Consider the following 18,826-nt stretch of genomic DNA (forward strand, 5'->3'; position numbering starts at 1 on the left):
AAAATGACATTAAAAAGGTTCCAAGACATCCAGGAAAAGTATTATCTAAAACACAAGCAACAAAAATGTAAAGCTTTCCACTCAGATCATTTGGCTCTATTTTTATCTTCCCAGTTCCTAAGAAGTTTGTTATTCTCAAAACTAATTAAGACCAACACACAGCTCTCAAACACGCTTTTTGAGAAACAAATGGAACAGTCAATCATTTATTGTTTAAAAAAAAGAAAAAACAAACCAAGAAACCCTAAAACAACCCCAAACCCCCCATATTGTTATGCACTGAACTTTCTTCTTCTGGAAAAAGCTGCTTTTGGGGGTTTTTTTGGTGGGTTTTGTTAGGTGTTTTTTTTCCCCACGGCCTTTCTGACACTTCATATTTGCAGTTGGACAAGCTGGAATTTATGTCCTTGATAAATGCCACTTTCCCAGTGATTGAACTCTACAGGTAAATAACACGGGCAAGTTTCAACATTAGCACACTTGGAGCCTTTTAACTTCAGGCAGCCCCACTCCTGTAAAGCCTCGCTCTTTTCTTTTCCAGTATTTCTTTTCCCATTAACATCAATTATCAAGACGGAGCACAAGAGTAAAGCTTTAATGTTCAGAACAGTTTGGGTCTGGAAAGTAGCTCAGGGGCTCAATCCAAGTTCATTGGAGTCAAGGTAAAGTCTCCAATTGGTTTAGATGACAGCAAGTACGAACATTATGTTAAAAAAAAAAAGAAACCCAACGTTTTTCCCTTTTCTAGCTTTACTTACAGAAAGATGATTTAACCCCTGGCAACAAGCAAGCTATAAAGCAGCACCCCAGGTTGTATTTCTGAACACAAAATATGACATTAAAACATTCGTCTAATTTGTGTGCTGGATACCATACCACAGAACGGTAGCATAAGCGACTAAAATGATGCAAAGATGTCTACAAAGAATGCACAAAATTAAAAATACGCTACAGATAGATCTAACAATGGAACTGTTGCAAGGAAAACCTCGATGAGCCTGTGTTTCACTCTGCTATCCCAAGAAAGACCAGGTCCCTTTCAGCAAATAACCACGCTATCATCACAAAGGCTTTGCTCTCCAGAAGCAGGGAGATAAGGAGTTACAGAGATGGATGGAAAAGAAAGGGAAGCAAAAAGTGAATGGGAAGAGCAGTAATAACAACAGCAGCTCTGGTGACTACTTGAAAATAGAAGCAGAAATAATTTACAATTGGCTTTACTTGAAGTCCAAGTATGTATCCTGGCCACGTTACCAAGATGGTCAACAACCTTGAGAAAGAGTGAGGTTACAAAGAGACTTGGGATGCCATGTGCAGCCAAGAAAAATAAGGTGAGCACTGAGAGCAAGACTAGAAAGAAATAAGACTTTTTAAATTGAATTTGTAACAGGGACTATGTCTATCATTGGCAAAATTTAGAGCAAGACCAGAATTTTATGCCCCCGCTCAGCTAGTAACACACCATCACTTGTATTATGCAAGAGACCCCAAATGTACGATAAAAATACTTTCAACTTTGAAGACCATAGAGATTTATTTACTGGTGTGTCATCAACTCATCACTCAACTCGGGCATATCATTTCAAGTAGCTGTTCTTCACCTTTCCTCATTTCAAACCCTGATATGCAAAAGGAGCTGGATGAGTGGGAGACAGGCTGCACAAAGCACTAACAGGTCCGAGTACAACACAAATACTGCTCTGCAAGAAAGTATTGCTGTTCCTCAAGTTAGTAGTGATTCCTCCAGTTAAAGAACTTTAATTAGGAGAAAACATCTTATTTTTGCATTTCTATTTTTTACTGTGGATGCTCCGCTCCTCCACTTACAGTATAAAGAAGAAATCAAGAAAAAGGTGCGTTCTAGAAAGAAACCTAAGTGTTGGGGGCTGAATGCATTTATATTGCTTTCACCCTTCCTAAACATAAAAAGCTTTTCGCATTTTAAAAGGCAACTGTCTCCCTCCCTCTTGAATACCAAACTTTAAAAAAATAGGGATTTTATATTTAAATTGTATCTATTATTTTTCCACTCATTTATTACAAAGTTATCTGGAGTCCTCAGACAGACAGAAGCCCTTCACTTCTAGCTATTTGTATCACTTATTAGGATTTTCATTTCAATACTTTGAACAATTAAGAATAGAAAAACCTGACAAGCCACAATATTTCCATATTGGTTTTAGTATTTTCAGTACATTATAGCAAGTTTTGGATTTTTTCAGTTCACCAGCAGTGTTTTGAAGACTCGCTTCAAAAGAAGCAGTGCTGGGAAATTAAAAAACTCTTCATTTAGAGAAGTAGTGTAAACCATCCTCTTGTCCATTGCTAGAATGACCCAGCATCTCTGGTTGCTATCGTCTACCACATTCATCTCTGCTTTACAGAGCTTGTTGAACATCAAAATTAAAAGGCTTTTGAGCCATCTTATATGGCACCTGCCAGTAAGGATAGCAGCGAGGCCAAAGGCTATCCATGCCTACCAAAGAGTGATCTCAAATGCACAACTGTTGCACCGAGGAGGTTTAGGTTGGACATTAGGAAAAACGTCTTCCCCAAAAGGGTTGTCAGGCACTGGAAGGGGCTGCCCAGGGAAGGGGTCGAGTCCCCCTCCCTGAGGGGATTTAACAGCCGGGCAGACGAGGTGCTTAGGGACAGGGTTTGGGGGTGGGATGGCAGGGGTAGGGGAACGGTTGGACTTGATGGTCTTAAAGGTCTTTTCCAACCTAAATGATTCTATGAACTGCACAATCCCCATTTATTAGGTTAAGAAATAATTGCAATAGCTCAGAAGCACGCTGTGGTCACTGAGTAAACACTGATGTTTAATGGCAGCAAGAACAGACTTCAGCGTTTTCTATCAGAGCAAGTCAAAGAATTCTGGAAATCAGGAATCAGCATTCGTAGCGTTGCTAGAAAAATCTACTGATCCAGCTTGGAAAGGACCTCCAGAGGTTTCCAGTTCAAGCCGCCACTCAAAGCAGGGCTAACTTCAACATTAGATCAGGCTGCTCAGGGCATCCAGCAAAGGCTTGAAGATCTGCAAGCACAGAGATTTTGCAGTCTCTTGGTCTCTTACTCCTGGTGTTTAACTCCTCTCATGGGGAAGAATTTTCTCCTTATCTCCAGACAGTTTCTCCCACAGAAATTGTTGGTGGTTGCCTCTCGTTTGTTCACCGCGCACTTCTGAGAGGAGCCTGGCTCTGTTTTTCCTCTCTTTTAGATGGTCACAGACAGCAAAAACCCACTCTTTTCTGCAGGCTGAACAAACCCAATTACTGCAGCATCATCTTATACGTCGTGTGCTTCTAACGCCCACCAGCCTGGGGGCTCTCCACTGGACTCACTCCTGCATGTTTCCTTTCCCATACAAGACAAAGTATGCACCTTTCTCATAGAGGGGCCCCCAAAACTGGACCTGGTACTCCAGATTCAGCCTCACAAGTACGCAGTTGCTTGCCTTGATCTGCTGGCTGTGACCCTGCAAGCATAGGAGTGGGACATCCAAATAGCAGGACACCATGTGATTTGGCCCAATATGGTGTTAGCCAAAAAGTCCACAAGGGAACCGGGCCTTGTTTGCCTTGTTGTTGCCACCCTGCGCATACACTGAGCTGCAGGTGCAATTAGTACACCACCTCTGCTTTTCTCTCTTTATCCTCGCTGTGGTAAGCGTGTTGGATAATGAAGATTAAAGATGTTATAAGACATGCAACGGTATCGCATTTAATTAGATTTTCTCCCCTTTCTTTTCTCCCTTCAGCTTAGAGTAGATTTCCCAAGTTACGTGGTTTTTAATACTCTTATTACCTACTGTGTGCTATTCATACTAACAAAAGGACTAATAGATGTAGAGTTGTATATAGAGGGGAAGAGTTACCACTACAGGACTCTGGTTAAGACTGTTAATGGAATAGCAGCTTTTCAGAGGACCTGAAAATTACACGTACAGAAGAGACCTACAAGTGGTTCAAGGGTCCAGAAAAAGCACCTGAGGGTCCTTCAAGCCTCTTTCTTACACCTGCCCGACTTAGCTAAATGGAAATGAGTAAGCAACTGTTTATTTTTGTTCTGAGGGTGGGAGGCTGAGGGTAGATAACAGCATTGTGTTTGAGCACCTGGACACAAAGGTAATTACAGGTAAGAGCTTCTCAACATTTTTCTTTTAGCAGGGGTTGAGTTGCAGAGAGGATCTACAGCAAGGAAAACCAGCTGGAAGGTGAGTCGACGGACAAATATCTTGTTATTGTTCTTTAAAAAGCTGATTTGCAATGAGCAAATAGTACCAAAAGAAATGGTAATCCCCACCACCACTTTTTTTTTAAACTCTGAAAGAAGTCTCTCTCTCCCATTGAAAGCCATACTTAAATAAATACAAAATAACTATATTTAGTGAAAAAATAGTAAAACTATTGGCCTGGATGACACAGAATTTGGTTTAGATAATCTAATAGTTATTTTTGATGTTAAAATCTACTTATCTATATCTACTTACTACTGTACTTATTATTATATGCAATAATAAGCAGTGACCCTTTAGAAAATAAGGATCAATGAAATAAGCCTGAAAAAAGAGCTCTGCTTTGTATGAGCTAAAAATTGCAAGTTTATAGAAAATAACTGTGGCAGCAAGAACCATTATGCAGCTCGTTTAAAGGTCGCAGTCAGTTTATAGTAGTGTTTAATTGCCTTAAAAAGAAAATGTACCTAAACATTTGCCTATCCTAACATCCAATTTGGACGGTTTTAATTTCGCATTTTACAACAAACTAGAACCTAAGTACTAGCAAGGTATTTGTTAAAATTCTTCTTTCTTTCCTGACTTTGGCCAAAGTTTTCCTGATCTGTTTGCATTTAAACCTACATACTTCCCTTAAAAGGTTTTTCAGGCATTGTAAAATAGATGTGAAAAGAGAGGAATTTTTTTTTTTAATTCTAGACCTCCACAATCCTGGAAATCTACGAGCAGAGATAAAATGAAAGCCCTCAACTAGGTGCTTCTTCAGGCGAAAAAAAAAACCAGAATTATGGTTGTTCAAACTAGTAAACTAAATGCTTTCCATCTGGGATACCGGTCTATTCAGCGTTCAGACAACAGATATGAAAACATGAACAAACAACTGAGAAAGGTTAAAAGAAAACAATGTGGTAGGTTACAATTTGAAGGAAAAAAATTCAAGTCATACACAAACGCAGTATGACAAAAAGAAAAAAGCTGAACCCTCTGAATAAAACAGCAAATAAATAGCAGCAACCTAGAAGGTTTCAGCTGCCTTGCTGGATGAATAAAGACAATGCTGACATTTAAAAGGAGGAGAATTGATCTACTGCTTTTACAAGGAACTCGCTTTCAAAAGGTACAGGAAAGAAAAATGACTAAAAAATGGCTTAAACGTGTGTAGCCAGACCTAAACAAGCAGTTCAGTGAATTCAATTTACACCTGACCTGCATGAGATAAGGATCTAACCTGAAAAGTTTGCTTAAGAAACCCGTACTCACATTCCAGCTGCTGGGACTGCACACTGGGCAAAAAGGCAGAATACCTACAAATGATGGTCTCTATTCAAAGAATTTAACATGTGATGAATTTAAGAGCAGATGATGCATTAGAGAACTGAGCCTCCAACCTTCTAACACCGCAAATGTATCTAAAGGATGCTGAATTACCCGTGACAAGGAATTGTTCAGTGGGTCACTTTGGATTGGGGTGGCACGTGGCACCCCTGTTCCAACATATTTAAAGAAACCAGCAACTGCAAGCAGCTGGAGACACACTCTTGGGGAGGACACACACTACTCTGAGGGACTGCGACATGGGGGCGACCCGTGCTGGAGCAAGGACACCCTTCAAGGGAACTGCAGTTTGTGGGTGACCCACATCAGAGCAGGCACTCTAAAAAAAAGTGTAGCAAAGCACTGCAGAGGAAACCAGTAAGAAGCAGAGTAACAGAAAGAAACCCTTACAGATGACACTGACTTTCTGTGCCACCCATCGTCTCAAAGGGACTACGACAGATTGAGCATAAGCCATGGAAAAAATAAGTTGAGAAAAGGGAGGGAAGTAAAGGTGTTGGGCTCAAATTGCACCTGCAGAAGAGTGAGAAAACATGTTTACTTAAGTGTTTTCTGATTGTGTTCTCTTTCTTTCCCACCTCAAAACCCAAATCACTGATCAGAAGTTGGTGTTAACTAGCAATAAATTAAGCAAGAGTTTCCAAAGTCGAGGCTGGTTTGCCTGAAAAATTCCCATGTTTTCCATGGACGATGGAGAGAATCACACTATCACAGAATGGCTGAGGTTGGCAGGGACCTCTGGAGGTCATCTGGTCCAACCCTCCTGCTCAAGCAGGGCCACCCAGAGCTGGTTGCCCAGGACCATGTCCAGGTGGCTTTTGAATATCTCCAAGGATGGAGGCTCCACAACCTCCCTGGGCAACCTGTGCCGGTACTCGGTCACCCTCACAGTAAAAAAGCATTTCCTGATGTTCAGGGGGAACCTCCTGTGTTTCAGTTGGTGCCCATTGCCTCTGGTCCTGGCACTGGGCACTGCTGGGCAGAGCCTGGCCCCATCCTCTTTGCACCCTCCCTCCAGGTATTTATATGCATTGGTAAGATCCCTCCTAAGCTTTCTCAGTCCCAGCTCTCTCACCCTGTCCTCGTAGGACAGATGCTCCAGACCCTTCATAATCTTCATGGAAGGGGCTAAAATCCAGAAAGCAGAAGACTGCTGAGTACTTTGAGCCTCCACTGCTGCAAACACATAATGAGTAACTGATTAAGCCTGCTTTTAAACTGCATTTATATTTTTTAATTAGAAGCTTGACGTAAGTCTTATCAAGTAAGCCTGTATGTCGTCTGTAAATTTGTTCACTATTTCAGTTGCAAGGTGAATCAAGATGAAGCTGAAAAGTTACTGCCTTTGAGGGTGGGACATCCAAATAATGGCAAACATAGAAAACTTGCACCCAAGCTGCACTTAGGAAATCCAAAGATTAGGAATGCCTGCTACCAAACTGCCACAGGCCAGTGTACAGCATAGTGTGAATTGCTATCAAGACAAACCAGCAAACATGAGCTAAGATGACCCTGAACTTAAAGAACACCCAGATGGTCCTAAAGCAGGGGGCCTTTAGCTAAAAAGCATGGAAAATACGAAAAGCACACAGATCAAAGACAGCTATTCCTGACTGTCACTGCCTCCTTCCCCTTAAAAACAGGAAAAGGAGAAAAGGCACAGAGGATGTGGGGATTAATGAGTAGCTGTAAAATGCTGATGATGAACAGTACTGAGTGTTGATTAACATACTGGATATTAACATGATGGAAGAAATTACTACCAATTTTGTTCACCTTTGAACAGCCTTGTAAGATTTAACAAAGAGCTATAAAAGACTGAGGAACGAAGCAGATGGTTCCTTTGCAACATTTTGGAAATAGCCGAGGTCACTCCCCTCCACAAAAGGATTTCCTGACCAAATGATGCAGAAAGGGGAAGACTGATGCAGACGGCTGAAGCAGAAAGGGGGAGAAGTTTGAAAGATTACTTTGAAAGATTCTGAGCTACACACTCACACACACAGAAGTGCTCAGGTTGCAAGAAAACAGCTCATCTTGAGATCAGTACTGGAAGCTTATTTCATGGGGAAAGGACAGGGAAAACGTACGTATAGGAACAGGGAAGGCAAAAGGGTTACTTTGTGTTTGTGGGGTTTGTTTTCTCTTAAACACAGCACCTTATATTAAGATTCCCACCATCAGAGTCATCGACATTACCGAAATACAACTGCTTCTACAAAAGGAGGCAACAAGCTAGATGGCATATGGCACGCTGCCCAAGAGTAAGAAAGTGTATGTGAAGGCTAAGGAGTAACACAATTCTTTTTTAATGCCTTAAGAGAGCAAAAGAGTGTTTTCCAGAGAATCAAATTCGAGCAAGCTGAACTCCATAATTTTACTTTCTAAATCAATCATCCCATCTAGTCTTTACCTTTTTTTTTTCCCCTCCCTAAAAAGAAATTTCAAAGTTATCAGTTACAAGTACGGAGGAGGTCTATTAGATGACACAGCCATTTCCCTACCACTACAGTAGTGCCTGAATTATGTTATATTTTACAAAAGTTACTTTTATATCTCTTGCTGGCAAGACTACTGCTCCTACTTTATGAAAACATCAAAGAAAACCTGTTATAAACACATTAACACAAAGCACAAACGTCCTTTATTTTTCGTAAGTGTTTAAACGGCAATGACCCAACCTAACTTACTCTTTTCCTCTACAAACCTTAAAATATTCATAAAATTATGTTCCTCACTTGCTGTCCTTTACTCTGGCTACATAAATTTAATTCTTTCGAATTTGCCTTAGTCCTGTCACCCATCAATCATTCTACTTCCTCCTCCACTCGCTGTAATTCATCAATGTCTTTCTAGTAATAAAGTGCTGAAACCAAAAGCAGTGCTCAAGGAACAGAGTGGCTAAAAACCAGGAGAGAGGATTATCCAACTGCTCACTTGGACTCGAACACAACACACGAGCAATTTCAACACCAGCATGGTCATATGACTTCCCTGAAATGGGAAAGTCAGAGCATGGATTGTCATCACAGAATTGCCCGAGACTTGACTGACAGTTCGATGGAAATGAGACGTGTATTGCCCCAGCACCTGTGATAGTTCTGTGCCTCAAATCCTCAGTAGCTCCTGGGCAATAAGATGAACTTAGCACATCAGAGGTTCGGTATCACCATCTACAAGCACGTCAGACAGCTCAGCTACGGAACTCATTGCCAAAGGACAGCGTCGAAGGCAAAAGTTTAAATTGGTGCAAAAAGCGACAGGGACAAATTCAAGGAAGAAACAGCTACTGAGTGCTATTCAACACAAAAGGAACCAGCTTTTCCATCAAAAGCCGCTTATTGCCAAGTGCTGGAAGCTCACGGAGTGTTTTGGGAAAGGATTGCTATTGCTTGCTCTGTCTTCGCTCTCCCTTCTAAGCATCCTCTGCACCAGACACGGTATTGGCCTAAGACCACCTTTGGTCTAACCTTGTACAGACATCTATATTAAATCTCACCGGAGCACTGTCATGGATCAGCAATGCAGTTGTAGGCATTGCGAAGGCAGCAGAAATAAAAAAGGATTTTCCTTCCATTTATCATTTCCATACTTTTTTCTCTGTGATTTAATGCGTCCTCATTTAGTCTTAATTGCCATTAAAGAAAAGCATGGGCTTTTCCTCTGTCCCAAGTCTTCTCTCTGTATGAATGATGTCTAAAACAATGGGGTCCTAATGCATGAAAGTAAAACATTGGGATTTTCCTTTTAATGCAAACCTGCAGTTTCCCAAATTGATTCTCTTGCTGTCTTCAAGATGACATTTCAAGTCTTTTACGTTCCCTGTGTCCCATCTCTCTGATGTTAAAGGAATCTTTAACTCCTTTCAATTAGCTCTTCACCTATTAATTTGCCAACTTTTTTTATTACAGAATTCATAAACTCATAAAAGGCAATGTTAAACTGTAGTGTGAGAAAACCATTGCCACCTCCTCCGACAGGCACACTGTCCATACATCTCCATTTGTGAGCTGCTCAGCATAAGTCTTCCTCTAGGTCTACATGACAGTGCTCCTTCTATCAAACCATTTTGCAAGCTCCTTGGTAGCATTATGGCAACTTTACCAGCCATAAATCAGTTTACTTCAGTGGGAAACTTCTGGGCTAAAATCACCCTAAATGTTTTAAATGCTTTACTAAAAAATAAATTTATTACACCTTTTCACCCACCATTCCCTAGCTTTGAAGGTGCATTTAAAAATACAGTCAGATTTATCTAGGTTATTTTATATTGCCCCGTAACCCAATCTGTCTTCAACAATTTATCTTGGTGTTTGTTCCAATATTTTACTATGGACAGAATTATGTCTGTACACTCCAGAGTTTACAAAAGAATTCATGGAAAGACCAGTGATTACTGGAAAAACATCCGCTGTATTCCAAGATAAAGTGATGAAAGTGTAAATGCCACACAGAATAAAGTCCGTAACGTACCTTAATAATAAAAATCACAAACAGCATCAATGGCAAAAGAAATATGAACCTGAAGGTATGAAATACTACCAGGTTCATGAGTTAAAAAGGAAGCAAACGTAAACTAAAGCACAAAACTCTCAAGCTGTTAGGAGAGCGCTCCCAAGAAAGGCTGCATCATTAAATGGCAGGAGCAATTGCCTTCAGCAAAGCACTCCTCATCACTGCATCTACACTATAATCAGGAAGGATTAAATTTAACGTTCAGAAACGCCTGTTCCCAAAAGCATACATCATAACGTTAGAGATGCCTCTCCCTTTCATTAAGGGCAGTGTCTGTCACGTAGCTCCAGCTTACTTTCACCATGAAAAGATGCTAGACACCTCTTCCCCACCTTCATTACAGCATGTTTTCTTATTTAATAAACTTTCATCAGCTTAAATGAATGGTTGTTATTAGTAGAGCTAACAGCCACATGATAATACTCTAGAGAGATATCAATGCTTGTTGGTGCATTAACTAAGAGCGGAGGGGCTGAGGTCAAGCACGTGTCAATGCAAATGAAGCAGGATTAGGCTCTAACAGTTTAATGCAATAGACTGCCTCGGATAATGGGAATTACAGGATGAAAAGAATAAGATAAAGTTATTGATAAGTATACTAAAGGGAAAAAAAAAAATGTTTCAAAGGGAAAGAACCCCCTCTACTTTCTAATGTCTTTAAACCTAGCGAAGTTTATTTAAAAAGAGAGACATCAGAAAACAGAATTTAAAAAGAAAAAAAAAAAGATACAGAAAAAGAGGTAAAAAAATGCTCTAGCAATACGTAGCAGCAATGCTTCTCATAGAAGGGACATGGAAGTATTCTACCAAACTTAACTGCTTAAGCTTTACAACGCTCCTTGAAGGCAGACAAATAATATAATAAATCCTAGCACCTGAGCAAAGGTACAGTATTTTAAATGAACGAGCAGCAGAGAGAGGAAAGATCATGATTTCCATGCTTATGCGTGAATCACTAGAACATATCCTACGCATACATCAACTTCATAAAAAAAGAGCTGCCTTCTTTCTCAGCTTTACCCAACCATACAGCTAACAGAAATCACGAGGTTTGCCAATCACTAAAAACTAATACAAAACAGTTCCTTTAAGCATAAACACTTACACACCTCAGTAGATAATCTGAAATGAGATACAACCCTTGAGATGTCCGCTTCTCAATTCTGTTTTCTAAAAGGCTTCTTTGTAATCAATAAGGTCAGCAATGACAAGACACGATGTTAGCTGGGGAAAGACTTCGAGGCAAGAAGTATTGGGAAAATATTACTATTTTTGTAATTCAGAAGAGAATTTGAAGCAGGGCCAAAATTTTAATTTTGTAATAAAAACATTTCTATAGAATCCCAAACCCACAAGTCTCCTATTTCTACTTATGGCATTAATTCCAAAATATAAAACTGTTCCACAGCAGTACCTGAATCCCAGCTCTGCAATAAGAAATGCAGAAACAAAATGAAAGACTGTTTTTATTGATTTTCATTGTTCCAGCTGAGAGGCAGACAGTAAGTAAAATGCATAGAGAACCGCGTTGCAATTTTTTTTTTTTTTATATTTCATTATTCCAGACTACTTACATTCTAATAAGTCTGCTCACTACACGGTACTTTTAATTGAAAGCCTTTCCTCCTACTATACTGAGGAAAGCCACAGGTAGCAGCGACATTCAAGGAACTAAAATTAAAACTCTCCTCAACAACTGCGCCCAGGGCTACAATCATCCAATGTTTTCTGGAAAGATGTTAATCATGGAATCGTTTAGGTTGGAAAAGACCTTTAAGATCATCAAGCCCAACCGTTCCCCTACCCCTGCCATCCCACCCCCAAACCCTGGCCCTCAGCACCGCCTCTGCCCGGCTGTTAAATCCCCCCAGGGCTGGGGACTCGACCCCTTCCCTGGGCAGGCCCTCCCAGCCCCTGACAGCCCCAAGGGGAAGGAATTGTTCCCCATGGCCAACCTCCCCCTGCCTTAAGATCATCAAGCCCAACCGTTCCCCTACCCCTGCCATCCCACCCCCAAACCCTGGCCCTCAGCACCGCCTCTGCCCGGCTGTTAAATCCCCCCAGGGCTGGGGACTCGACCCCTTCCCTGGGCAGGCCCTCCCAGCCCCTGACAGCCCCAAGGGGAAGGAATTGTTCCCCATGGCCAACCTCCCCCTGCCTTAAGATCATCAAGCCCAACCGTTCCCCTACCCCTGCCATCCCACCCCCAAACCCTGGCCCTCAGCACCGCCTCTGCCCGGCTGTTAAATCCCCCCAGGGCTGGGGACTCGACCCCTTCCCTGGGCAGGCCCTCCCAGCCCCTGACAGCCCCAAGGGGAAGGAATTGTTCCCCATGGCCAACCTCCCCCTGCCTTAAGATCATCAAGCCCAACCGTTCCCCTACCCCTGCCATCCCACCCCCAAACCCTGGCCCTCAGCACCGCCTCTGCCCGGCTGTTAAATCCCCCCAGGGCTGGGGACTCGACCCCTTCCCTGGGCAGGCCCTCCCAGCCCCTGACAGCCCCAAGGGGAAGGAATTGTTCCCCATGCCCAACCTCACCCTGCCCTGGCACAACTTGAGGCCGCTGCCCCTCGTCCCATCGCCCCTTCCCTGGGAGCAGAGCCCGACCCCCCCGGCTCCCCCCTCCTCTCAGGCAGTTGTAGGGAGCGATGAGGGCTCCCCTCAGCCTCCTCTGCTCCAGGCTCAACACCCCCAGCTCCCTCAGTCACTTCCCATCAGCCTTACGCTAATCACTCCAAATGGCTTCACAGAGGATTAACATGAAGTGCACAGAAAGGTAGGGGACACAGTTACAGAGTAGAACGCATTCGTTATGGGATGAGCAAGAGGAGGCCAAATACACGCATGTGTACACACACAGAGAGCAACATCCTCTCTTTGCTCCCGAGAAAACATAAATCCTTGTTTGACTCCCACTTCCCACAGCAAGCTAGGTTCCTTGTCCTCATACACTGGTCTCCAAAATATCCCACCCATGTTAGCCTCTCCTCTATTTCCTTTTCCTATGCCACCTCTCCCTTCTGACTGCCTCAGTAGCTTTATGATCCTTTTTACACAGCATTTCCACTTATTAAAACATCTTCAACTTCTGTGTTCTCACCCAGTAAGTAGCCCGGTTGTGTTGTAAAGCCCTGCAGTTGAAAAACAAAAAAACACCACACTTTTTTGTAAAATGCTTTGGCATGCAGACAACGGAGCCGGTCAGCATCTCTAGTTTAGACTGGTACATTCCCATTATAAATATTAGATTTCACAACAAAGTAATGCTCTTCAAAAAATTAACCCAATACAGATCTTAGGGTCTATGGAGCTGAGCAAAAACACATTTAATGCATCGTAAGGATGCCGGTGGTGAACTCAGTATGCTTTAACTATGCTGCATCAGCACGATTGAAAATAACCTCATTTACCTGCACACCAATCTCCTCTCCTGTACAGCTGGATGCCAAGCCAAGTACATTTTATTGAGTACAACAACAATAACAGCCACCAGCTCGAATCTAGAAACTGAACAAACTTCAGAAAGCAGAGCAGGAGATGTGTATTATTCCTTCCCTGACATAAGGAAACTGAAATAGAAGTCCTTAGCACTGAAAAAAGAAAGGAAAGTAGGTGCGGGAGCGTTCCCTGGCCTACTTCTTGAGAAACAAATTACTGTCACTTCAGCTTTGTGTTTCTTGGGACAAAGACAGGCAGGCTAAAGGAGAAGGATGTGCTCCTGAGTAAAACATGCATACACATCAGTCCCCAGCTCTGTAACACAAGGAAGCGTGAAGTTAACCTTAGGTGAAGACAAGGAGGAGGGCTCCATACTTCCTTCTTTCTACCTTCATTTTTCCTTCTTGTCGTCCTACTAATAAAAAAAATTTCAGCTGGTAACAGCAGTTATCTTCACTCCTACCCTATGGATGTATTTCTGCAGTTTCGTGGTGTTTTGTTACTTGACACAATCCCACCCCAAAGGAACTGTACTCCCGCACTAATAAATCAAGTTCAGAGTAAGTGTTTCATGATCTACTGGAATTAAAAGATTTCTTCAAAAAACTCTATATACTTTGACAAAGTGGCGTTAGTTCATTAAAACTGCAAGGCTAGACACATAAAAGCCAGGAAATGCAAAGAAAGTAGCCTAAGCAATTTTCATTTAATCGTATTATGATATGACCTTTAATTACTTGATTCAACAACATCTCTTCCTTCAACTGTTTTTAGCGTTTCATCTCTTAGATTATTTAAACAAATGGAAAATATTAATTTCTCCCTATGGGTACCTCGTGGGTCAACAGTAGAGCCAGAACAATTAGATGAACACCACAGACCTCGACGATACTTGAGTTAATTAAGTCACAGCGAGGCAGAGCATACTGCCCTTTAATGCATAGCCCAGTGCTGGGGAACACTAGACATGGAACTGCTTCCTCCAAGCAAGGACCCTTCTGTCCTTGCCCGCTGCTGTCCATCCAGCTGTGTGCCCTCTGCTTCAAGTTCTGGCTTGGCTACAGTGTTGTGTAGCCCACCTAAAACATCTCTTCCAGAAAAATTTGTATTCCTGCCTTCCAGCAATCAAACTCATGCTTGCAGGCCAAGTGCAAGCTATACCCCCAACCCCAGCTTGCCTCTGCCACCAGCTCTGCTGCTCTCCCTTCTGGAGACTGCCAACCGCCTCTTCTTAGGAAGCTCCTTCTGCATCGGAATCCCCCACTCAGCACCTGATCACAGAATCATTTAGGTTGGAAAAGACCTTTAAGATCATCCAGTCCAACCATTCCCCTAACCCTGCCATCCCACCACTAAACCCTGGCCCTAAGTACCTCGGCTGCCTGGCTGTTAAATCCCTCCAGGGATGGGGACTCGACCCCTTCCCTGGGCAGCCCCTTCCAGCCCCTGACAGCCCCAAGGGGAAGGAATTGTTCCCCATGGCCAACCTCACCCTGCCCTGGCACAACTTGAGGCCATTTCCTCTCATCCCATCTCCTGTTACTTGGAAGAGGAGACCAACACCCACCTCACTACACCCTCCTGTCAGGTAGTTGTAAAGGATGATAAGGTCTCCCCTCAGCCTCCTTTTTATGTTTTATCTTAAACAGAAAATACACACATACGTGTGCACGTGCACTCAGTTGCCACATAAAAGTGAACGTTACTTTTAACAATTTAATGTGTAAAAAAAACAGATCCTTTACAGAAAAACGTACGAACTCACACTTTAAAAAAGCACATAGAGAAATGGAAAATAACTGAAACATATTCGATCTCAAACAGTTCTACCTGTTCCAGACCCTCCTGATTTCTCCAAAGCTTCACAATTCAAAGGAAGTTGGAACTGGGTTCTTTTAACACAACCTGTGTAAGGTGCAACTACAGAACAGCAAACCTGATCCTACCAGCTTTGCTCACCGGAGCGTGTATTAGCAAGATGCTGGAGGAACACAGAACATGAATACATGATATTTGAAGCTCATCTGTGCTACTCTAGATGGATACAAAATCAGAAACAAAAAAGCTGCCACTTAAAATTTTTAACTTCATACAAATGTAAGCTGTCACAAAATACCTTTGCATTGTGTTCATACTACTGGGAAAAGCTGCCATTCTTTTATTAACAATTCTTCCCAGCATTATTCAGTCATTGCACATTAGAACCAGCAGCTGGAAAGTTTTGAGTGATAATGAAACCTGTAACAAGCCATCTTTGGCCGTCTTTTCCAAACAATAAGGGAATTAAAATTTCAATTTAAATGCAGAGGTTTGAAACACGCTTCAGTGGCAAAATTACTTCAATTAATGTGAGTGGAATACAAAGAACAGACTGCAGAAATGCGATGCAGCAACCAGAAATTATGCCATTAGAGTGCTTGCATCAACCTAACACGACGACTGCAAAGGTCTAATTTCGACTGTACATATCACAAGGCTACAGGCAACAATATTAATCAGTGCTCCAATTTCAATGTGAGGGATGCAAGCTCCTTGTCAGATCACTTTGGGCTTTTTATAAGCCATGAGCATCTGTTTACCTTGAGGAATGAAACAAAAGGACAGAGAGCTCTATATACACTCTGCATCCCTGACAGTTTAGTAATTATTTTACATAACATTCACATCATATAAAAGGAGAATTATCCTGTATCCAGTGAGTGATTACAACATCACAGCCTTGCAGAGGCTGTGTTAACAGAAGATGGGAAAAGCCAAGGAGCCTACGGTGATTTTTGTCTATGAAAAAGCTCCAAATGCAGGTAGATTACTATTTCTTTATTACAGGTCCACTTGTCTTCAACTGAGAATTGCAAGTTCCAATGAATGGCTGAAATAGTATGTTCAATTTTCACTTAAGATTTCTCTGCGTTCCTTGATGTATTAAACAAAACCCACACCCTAACAGCTACTTTTTATATCATTATAATTTGATTTCTTAGAAAAGATGCTCTGTTCTGAAAAAAAAAGCAAAAAAAAAAAAAGGCAAAAAAAAAAAAACCCAGCCACCAAACAAACAACAAAACCCAGCATGGTATGCTACAGAAGTCTGTACTTCATTGAGGTCTAATATTAGGTTTATCTCATAGCCTTGGGCAACCTTACCTATACCCACATGTATGTGTGTACATATATGAGTGTGTATATAAAAAACTGCACACAGAAGATATTGTTGCAAACTAGTAAGATACAAAAATACACATATTGCAAACCATTTCTAAAGCACATTACATGATAAAACCTAACTATTCTTATTTTTCTTCTTACACTTCCTATCTTGCATTCTAGACAAGAAATTAGTTATTTTTCTGGGATTTCCTTCTGAAAAGAACTTTTTTGATCTGGGAAAAAAAAAAAAAAAACCAAAAAAACCACACACCATAAAAACCCACCAAACCAAGTAAACTGGCAAGTCCACCAGTAGAAGGAAGCACCAACATTTCAATTGATACTGATGTTAACTCCGAATACCGTGGTTTTCCCCCCTACAATGAATGCCCTTAATTTACATCTACTTCTTGATCTCTCATAACTGAAAATATCAGATGAACACCACGCTCTAATTTCCTACATTTGAAACCTGACAAAAGTTTTAACAAAACCTGACTGCACTCTTGTCATATATATGCTGCCTCAAGTCATTGCATTGCTGATCTGTTTTCAGGAATTCTAATAGATTTTACGTAACATTTTGTAAAGCATCATAGAAACCCCACTCTACATTACACAACAGAAATGGATACGTTACCCATCTCAGATAGCTTACAATATGGTGGGAAAGTTGCAAGACAATAGTTCATATTAGAAGGACAGTGAGACTCTGAGGCAAACAAGATTGACAGGGTTCCTGGAAGACGGTTTTAAAAAAGAAGAAAGGGAAAATTGTGACCAGATTATAGAAAGGTGATTGCACCAGGTGTGGCACGAAAACAGAACATGAGCAACAGGAAAAAACAGAAAGGTGATGGCAGAGTGAAATCAGACAAGGGGATGTGACAGCAACAACAAAAATCCAGATAGCGTTACACATGCCATCAGAGAAAGGGATGAGGAGACTGACATCAAACTGGTGAAAATGTTTCAGAGGGAACAAGGTAAGTTTTAGACAGTTGTATTTAAGGTAAAACGAGATAAAACAGAAAGAAGGAAATTAAAGTTCAAGCTTGGGCTCTAGGAATATGAGGTGACAACACCAAGATTTCCATCTCTTTATCCTATTCAATAATGACTTTTTTGAAAATTTTCCACAGATGGAGACTCCACAACCTCTCTGGGCAACCTGTTCCAGTGTTCAGCCATCCTTACAGTAAAAAAGTCCTTTCTTAAACTCAGACGCAATTTCCTATGTTTCAGTTGGTGTTCATTACCTCTTCTGTCACTGGGCACCACTGAAAAAAGTCTGGCTCTGTTTTCTTTGCACCCTCCCATCAGACATTTATAACCACTGGTAAGGTCTCCCTGAGGTTTCTCTTCTCTAAGTGAAGCAGTCCCAGCTCTCTCAGCCTCTCCTATGCGAGATGCTCCTGTCCCTTAACCATCTTTGTGACCCTTCACTGGACTCGATCCAGTAATTCCATCTCTCCCTTGTACTGCTGAGCCCAGAACTGGACTCAGCACTCCACATGTCAGAACTCAGTAGAGGGGTAGGATCACCTCCCTTGTAAAGTTTTTAATTACTGGTAGAAGACAGTTCCAGGAAAGAAGGGACCGGAGCCTGGTGAGGAAGTATGCTTGTTAAGTTTAGAAGCAAGAGAAAAAGGAAGATTGTTACTAGACAAGTTCAGGAAACTTCTACCTCCACCGCAAGACTGAAATTGAAAGGTATACTTACAAAAGAGATAGAACAGAAAAGGAAAAATACTTGAAGGGAGGGAGGAAAGAGACCAAAAAAAGAGCTTGATGTAAGAAGGATTAAGGGTCCTGGTAAAAGACCTAGAGGAAGACAGTGAGAGGCAAAGACACCTAAATGGTGAAAGAGTCTCCTCTCTGAATAATGACCAAAGTTGTGAGTGCGCTCTGGGAGATGAAACAGCATAGTTCTTCCATAACAAAAATGGTTTTGAAATAATTGATAAGATATAAAGAAGATGATACAGGCATGTGTCTGAGAAGTTAATTTTAAAGTAAAGCAGCAGGTTGCAAAAGCAGAAGGAAATCTTGCGTGCAGATCAAATAAGTAAAGAACTAGACGGTTACAGAAAGCATCAGGATCAGGACAAGTAAACAGGCAAAGACAGCTCTGAAAGACAAGAGCTAACCGA

General features: G+C 41.6%; 1 protein-coding gene across 4 annotated transcripts in view; it reads right to left on the minus strand.

The window, feature by feature from the left end:
- EXOC4 (exocyst complex component 4) overlaps window positions 1-18,826 on the minus strand; it is a 456,935-nt gene that overhangs the window by 411,742 nt on the left and 26,367 nt on the right. The window lies entirely within an intron of this gene.

This window comes from Egretta garzetta, unplaced genomic scaffold, assembly GCF_000687185.1.
Source record: "Egretta garzetta isolate BGI_Z169 unplaced genomic scaffold, ASM68718v1 scaffold260, whole genome shotgun sequence".
NCBI classification, from domain to species: domain Eukaryota; kingdom Metazoa; phylum Chordata; class Aves; order Pelecaniformes; family Ardeidae; genus Egretta; species Egretta garzetta.